The following is an 8,327-nucleotide window of genomic DNA, read 5'->3' on the forward strand; positions in this document are numbered from 1 at the left end:
TTCTCAAAGAATCTACTCACATTTTAAAATTTACTTTGTCTAAACAACCATGCAAAGTGGTTCATTTTATTTTCAGTTCTACTTGCATGGATAATCAAGTTTTGAGTAAATCTTTATGGGACGCCGCTCACTGACCATTTACCAATAGTTTAATGGTGAATTATATTTTATAATCCAAAAAATATTTATTTAAATTTTAAACCTAAATATGTCTAATGAACCTTGCGAAAAGTCGATGCATGTAAATCTCGTAAAGTCACTTTAGATATTTTTGTATTATTATTAGGGTACCTAAAGTCATATTCTCTCTCTCTCTCTCTCTCTCTCTCATTTGTTTTCACATAACCTTAAGCTATCTCCAATTATAAACCCCTCTATAGCACCTCTCGTTCTCTATCAAGTGAACCTTTGCTTCAGTCAATTATCTCATAATCTCTCCAGCTGTTTGATTATTGCTTTCAATTCTTTTGAGGCTTAACTTTAAACTCTCTCCTTTCTGCTCCTAAAATATAACAAATCCATGATCTTTTTATTTTTTATTTTTAGTGTGGGTACATTTAAGTTAATTTTTCCAATATAACGAATTCGTATAAATTTATTGCAAGAGTAATTTTTTTTATTTGTGACAATTGATAGTATAAAGGCAAACAAATATATCTACTCAAATCAAATCTAAAATAAATTATCTACATAGATGAAAAATACCTCCATAATACTCTTTCATACTAATGAAAACCTACTTTCCATCAATAATAAAATTAAATTAAATTTTAAAATTTCCGATCATTATTTTCAATGAATATATTAAATATTAAATATAACGTGATTTTGTCTATTTTTCTTTCACATGTAATACAAATATCATTGACAAAATTATTTTTTTTCCTAGACTTTATGGAGTTTGTATATCATCCCCAAAATTTTGAAAATACGTTAGTTTATGTCTTTTTGTCCATACCAAAAAATATTATCCTATCAATTTATTTTTAAAGAAAAGGGCATAATTGAGTGTATTGGCACCAATCAGGCAATCATATATGTTAGGTTTAAAGATGTGACATGTGAAAATTGGGTTGTATTAATAAAGTTATGTTAAGGTTAATTTTGGGTAAAAAACTGCTCAAATATGACAAAGTTTCAATCTATTCAAAGACAAAAATAAAAAATAAAATTGATGATCTTTTACCCCCATATCATTTGAACCCTAACAAGCTTCTAAGTCAAGCTCGATTCATTGGAAAGTAAACATGCGAAGCTTCAAAACGGAAAAAAGTTTGATCCAATTTGGATTTAAAATGAGAGAAATATGACCATTTCAAGATGTCACAATTATGCTACATCTGAAAAAACTTGCTTGAGCAATAAGAAATTTAGATTGAGAAAAAATGCAGCGGTTTGAAATCCGATTTTTATTTGAAAAAGAATTAGTTCTTATTTTTAAACTTGCTTTGTGCACCTATATATATAAAGCACCTTATGCACAACTTTTAAAAGCAAAAGCAGACTATACCAGAGATAAAAATATCTAATTTTGTTTATTTCTTCATAAGCCTAAATGACGAAAAATCATCATTCTGCTTAGAGAAAAAAACAAGAAAAACTTGTTGGATAAAATATATAAAAACAATAGCTCGCCAATAGAGTAGCAAATGGAGAAATAGGGTTGCAACTCGTGTAAAGAGAGAGCACACAAGGAAAACATGCTAAATCAGAGAATAATGATAGTTCAAATCTTGGATAATGCCTGAAATCGAGACACATGTCATTAAAATGCAAGGAAAAGGTTCCACTGAAGAGATGAAACTATATATTGATAATTGTCAGTAATTGTAGGTAAACTCCATAGACCTCAAATATAAACAGATGACCTGTTTCTCATGTTGAACACACAACTCTCCTATTACACACTACTTTACAAAGATGTCTCTACACATATTGTTTTTTATTTTAGTTTGTAGGATCCTTATGTTAAGTTCATGCAAATAAGTTGATTATTGTAATTGTTACTTTTGAAATCTTTTAGGAGATTGGGCCCCGCAGTGATTTGTTATCGAGGTCTAATCTTGTCTGAGGTCCGGTCTAGAGAGTACCTCAGTAATGCCTTGAGAAGTATCATTGCTAACTAATATTCGGCGTCTATTGTAAGTCCCAAAGCCTAGAATCTCCGTTTCCAGAGTGGGACCCAGGTCTATCAAGAATAATCCTAAAGAGCCCCAGCTACATGAAAAATACTAAAATTAATCATTTCTAATTCACTAGGGAAAGGCTATAAATAGGGAAAGAAGGGAAAGAAGAGGGGGTTAGACACTGAAGAGTACAAAACCAGAGCATTACAAACCGAGAGTAGAAAGAGAGAGAAACCGAGAACATCTGGTGATAAGGGGAAGGTAGACGAGTGATTCATTAACATTGACTACATTTCTTAGGAACTTCCCATTATCTGATACACATACACCATAACAAATAAATTGTGAGCCCAATAAGGGAGTTAGCCCATTAACCAACAATTTGACTCACATGGTTAGTTTGGAATCATTTAACTTTCTCACAAACTTGTAGTCCTATTAATCCTTTAAATTGTAACCTTTTTATACATCATTGATAATTTTTACTCAACATCCTCATCAATAATTGGCACAGCATAGTTAAGTAGTCTTTAGAATCGATACTTAAGGTCATCAATACACTTGCAATCACACCGATATGTGAAAATAAAAATCATCTCAAACAAACCCATTGTATGTCCCCTACACCATGAGCTCTAAACTGTTCTTGAAACCACACAAAACTTTTTCTAGCAAGTTCACAACAACAAATCAATAAGGAAGTTCTTTGAATTGGCAGAGGTCTTCATTTACGTGGACAAGGAGTTCGTGGATGAAAATTTTTTTAGGGAGATTCCAAAATTTCTGGGGCTTGTGCAGCTTAAAAGGCAAGCATAACATTTGCTGAGGTTATAATAGAGTATCTAGTTGCACAAGCGTTTTGTAAGTAGATCGTTGTAAGTTGTAAGTGCTTTTCCAATATTGAATTTTTACACGACTGTTTGGGACTATCTGGCCTTTTGCCCTTAATTTTTTTTTTATTTAGCAATTTGCCCCTGTTTGCAAACTATATAGGAATATGCCCCTGTTTCGATACTCGATAATCTTAAAATCGAGTTTCTACGAAATACTCGATCTATAGAAAATCGAGTTATGCCCGATTAAACTTAAAAAAAAAAAAAAAAAAAAAAAAATGGAACTCGAATATATGAAAATCGAGTTCCATGAAAAAAAAAATTATAATTGGGAGCCCTATAGTGGCGTTTTTATGCCCTATAGTGACGTTTTAAAGCCCTATAGCGGCGTTTTCCTGCAAAATTTTTATAAGTGGATCACGCCATAGTGGTCCAAGCACCCTATAGTGGCGTTTTTAAGCCCTATGGTGACGTTTTAAATCCCTATAGCGGCGTTTTTATGAAAAAATTTCTTATAAGTGTGATTTTTCTTGCAAATTTTTTTTACAAGTGTGATACCATTTAGGAAGCCCTATAGTGGCGTTTTTAAGCCTTATAGTGACGTTTTAATGCTCTATAGCGGCGTTTTCCTGCAAAAATTTTTTGTAAGTGTGATTACCCCCATCAGTGAGTCCTATAGTGGCGTTTTTAAGCCCTATAGTGGCGTTTTTAAACTCGATTTCCCTAAAATCGAGTTCCATGCTCTTTTTTTTTTTTTTTTTTTAAATTTGATCGGGCATAACTCGATTTTCTATAGATCGAGTATTTCATAGAAACTCGATTTTAAGATTATCGAGTATTGAAACAGGGGCATATTCCTATATAGTTTGCAAACAAGGGCAAATTGCTAAATTAAAAAAAAATTAAGGGCAAAAGCCCAGATAGTCCCAACTGTTTGTGTCTTCAGAGTGGGTTTTTCTTTGAAGAGATTCTTCATTACTTTTTTCGCTTCATAGTCAAATTTGTGCATTTGCTTTTGTTTTTATTATTGTCTTAGATTTGGTATTTGATAGATGTGGTTAATGTTGTAAAAATGAACGGAGTTCAAAATACCAAAATTAATTGTGAAATTACTATGGGCTTAAGAAATAATAAGAATGAAGAGAACTTGAAAAATAGATAGCCATAACCACAGCCACACACAAAAGAGAACACAAAATATTTATATGGTCTAGCCTTTACCTACGCCCCCGAGCAATGACAAATAAAACTTTTCACTAACAAATTGGGATAATACAAAGATAATATAGAGACACTCTCACATAACCTAAAACTCCAATACACCCAAAATATTTCTCCCTCACAAATATAAATACTAGGGACTACAACTAAAACAAAAAGAAATTTTGCTCTACTCCACATTACACTTAAAGAGATTTCTCTTTTAACTAAAACCAACAAACTAAAGCCAACTACAAATTGCAGCACAAAGAGCACTCTCACAAAATAACTGTGGTGCAAACACAAATTCAAAGTTTCTCCCTATGTAGGAAGACCATTGAACCGAAACCACCAAAACTTTTGTAGCGTGTCTATTTAGAAGACAAAAATAACAATTTCCATTTGGACATTTTTTGGTAGATAAAGAGTACTTTTCTTGGTGGATAAGGAATATAATTCCTTATTGAGCAAGGAAAAATTTTTACTTTCACACCAAGAAAAACAAAACCAAATCAAATTAGGAATTTGAAGCAATATTTAACCATTAATATACCTTTTTGTGTATGAAATTTCTAATAACTTAACTTGTTGATTTAATTTATTTATTTTGCTGCATATCGCTTGGGATAAATTTAAGATTTTTTAAATTGAATTAAAGCAATTTATAACACGTGGGGATTTAAATTGAATTTTTAAACAAAAACTATATGTTGTCCTTTAATGTTTGGGGTTGTTTTCACTTCTACCCTTTATATTTCAAAATGTTTATTTTGGCGCTTTATATTTGATTTCATTTTCATATTAGCTATTTATGTTTTAAAAAATTTATTTTGAACCTTCATGAAAATGAAAATTTTAAAACATAAAAAATTTAAATAGAAAACTAAATAAAAAATAAATTGTCAAAATGAAAACAATCTCAAATTCTAAATATCAAAAGTCTACTTTAGTCAATTTTTTAATAGAGTGACACCCCACCTTTGTTTAACCTCCATCAATACTTTCTCTTGTGGAATGTGATAGTATATATTCAGGTTTATCATATGTCTTCGACATATAATGATCGAAGAGGACCCTACGTTACTTTCTAAGTAACAGATTGTTTTTTTACTAAGTATTCATGAATATTATTGCAAAAAAACAAAAAGGGACTTGTCTCCGTCTCCAAAATCCTCTACAAGCAGCTCGCTTGGGACGTCTGAGATGGGTATAGTTCAGACCTTGTTACAAAATAAGGCTTATTTCATTCAGCTGTCTGTTTACAAGTTTAGCATGCCAAGAGTAGCAATTAGAGGAAAGAGTTTTGGTATCTACTACATTTGCTCCGATACATAACCGATTCATATTATTAGAATATTATTAGAGGGTAAGCCCAATAGACTTAGGCCCATAGTTATAAGTGACTTGTACATCACAATTTGTCTACCGATATATATAAATATTAGTCGCTAACTCGTGCGATGCACAGGAAAATTTTTAGTTTATATTGAATATTTATTTATGGTAGTTTAAAATATTATTTCAAATCATCATTTCATTTTATTTTGGTTGGAATAACTTATATAATTAACTGAAATGCTTACAAATAAGAGATGACATTAATAATATACTATATATAGTTAGTTATAATTCAAGATATCATTCAAATATGACAATTTTTTTTGTTTTAAAAAAAGAACAATATTAATTCATTGAACACAAAATACTATATTTTCCAATAGATATTACAACTTTAAAAATAAAACATAAGTAGTTATTTTTAATGGACTAGGGTAATAGTACAAATTTTAAAATTTTTTGGAGTAACACTGTAGTAAAAATGCCGAAAGGAAGCCAGGAATTCTACTGAAAAATGCCACAAATACATTTGGGTGTTTTTTTTTTTTTTTTTTTTTTTTTGAGCAGGTACATCACTGTTTAGTAGAAGAACCAACTACGAAGTAGTCTAACATCATTAAGGAAGGATGTGGCCAATGCTTAAATTGGTAGGTCCAGCTGACTTTACTTCATCTACTGGACTTTTAAATTTACACTCTACCTCAACTGCTTGAAGCCCCAAATCCATAGAGGCCATGTACACCTTTCAACAGGCTATCTAGACTGATTATTTCTCTAAGCTTCCATATATTCCATAGCAAGTGTACAGGTTGTTTGCACCAAATCCACTACTAACTTCAGAGTTTCATCCACATGCCTTTGGTTCCAATTTGACCATAATAGCCAACCTCCACCACAACTAATACAATCAACTGGATTGGTTAAAACAATATATCAAATACTGGGAATATAAAAATACAAAACTTGGTATTATGTATATGATATCATCGAAAGATTTAAATATCATTGCAAGCTTCCTGAATTCCACCCATCACAAAAGCCATGGCTTACATCAAATTGGCCTTTGAAAAAGCCGACCCTTTACATCACACAAAAAATGACATTGAGAAAGTAAGGCCAACAAATATATCTCACCCTGATTAAATCAACAACACATCATCACATTCCCTACTTATCTTCCTCCTTACCACTCTCCATGTATTATGACTTCTAGAACAACAACAAAAAATCACTTACAAATTTTTTCAAATAGCTTGTGTACGTGTAAGAAAAACAACACTTAATGAAAAGAGAGCACCATGTTGCAGCAACACCAGCATCAATATAACCAAGGGTTGTTTTTTCTCTGAAGGCTTGTGCAAGCTCCTTTGTGCCAAAAAATTGAAAACATAAAATGAGGTTTTTGTAGGTACCTATGTATTTTTGATACGCAAAAACAGGCAAGTTTGGTTATGAAGTTAAAAGATTTCATGTACATACTCCAATTAAAAGGTACTATGACACCACATACACAAGCAAGTTTAGTTATGAAGTCAAAAGATTAGAAATCTGTAATATGCCTTTTGATTTTGCATAATGATAGAGGTATTCATTAAAGTTTGCTATTTGTTAAGTCTCTCTCAACTATCTCTTTGAATCTCTACCTCAAATTTATAATATCTAATACCATGCCCATCTTGCATAATCATATGTAACTCTCAAACAACTATACTAACAAACCCCAACATTAAAAAAAAAATTCCCACAGAATCCAAAATAGCAGCAGCCCCAACATAACATTTCGTAGGCTATCATATAAGAAGACGACAATAACACTATAAATCAAACCATAGCCTTTTGTAATTTCTTGTAGCTAAATTCTTTTAAACAAAGAACCAAAGGCATATTAAAAATGAATCTGAGAACAAACACCTGAGCATTCCAAACATGTTCAAGAAATACCACAAATGAATTGGCGAAGAAGAATCAGAGAACAAACACCTGAGCATCTATCAAAAACATGTTCAGCAATCCCAAACAACTATACTAACCAACCCCAACCTTCAAAACAAAATTCCCACGGAATCCAAAATAGCGGCAACCCCAACATAACATTCCATAGGCTATCATATAAGAAGAGCCAGAGATTATAATAATTTATAAAAAGGGAAAACCAATGTAAATGAAGACAACAATAACACTATATATCAAACCAAAACAAACCCAGAATTGAAATCAAATAAAAGAATCCCAGGAAACCAAAAATCCAATAAAAATTGCATAACCAAAAAAGGGAAAAAGAAAATCCAAACCAATGTAAAATGAAGATGAGAAAAACACTATATATCAACTAAAACAAACCCCAAAATTAAAACCAAATAGAAGAATCCCAAGAAACCAAAAATCCAATAAAATTTGCGTACAAAAAAAAGGAAAAAGAAAATCTAATTACAAAAATTTCATGATTCTTCTTTGTCATAGATTTGACAACAAAGGAAGAAGGAGATGGAAATCTGCAAAAAAAAAAAAAAAAAAAAAAAAAAAAAAAAAAAAACTTAAATCCAAAGCAACCCACAGCCACAAACTAACAAAATTACATGAAAAATTAAAGCGAATAGAGAGAGAGCAATATATAGAAATTAAGGAGAGTTAAAAACATGTTTAATTACCTCAAAATAATTTGCCGACATAGAATATGATGGGCTAAATTGAGCGACGATGGAGAGGCAAAGAGAAATCGATACAGTGGCGGTGATCCATGGTGGCAGCAGTGGCGGGAGGATCTGAGTTTTGGCGTGCCAGCGTATATGAGAAAACAGAGAGGTTGTGGGGTTTAGACATGTATTAGAGT

At 31.5% G+C, this 8,327-nt stretch overlaps 1 long non-coding RNA gene across 1 annotated transcript; it reads right to left on the minus strand.

Annotated features, from left to right (window-relative positions):
- Positions 1–6,414: 6,414 nt before the first annotated feature.
- LOC136066525 (uncharacterized) lies at positions 6,415–8,327 on the minus strand. Its single transcript, XR_010628017.1, has 3 exons — positions 8,146–8,327; positions 6,795–6,862; positions 6,415–6,706 (listed from the first exon to the last, which is right to left on the minus strand). It is a non-coding gene; the product is annotated as an uncharacterized LOC136066525 (long non-coding RNA).

Source organism: Quercus suber, unplaced genomic scaffold (assembly GCF_002906115.3).
Source record: "Quercus suber isolate HL8 unplaced genomic scaffold, Cork oak 2.0 scaffold_37, whole genome shotgun sequence".
In the NCBI taxonomy this organism is placed as follows: domain Eukaryota; kingdom Viridiplantae; phylum Streptophyta; class Magnoliopsida; order Fagales; family Fagaceae; genus Quercus; species Quercus suber.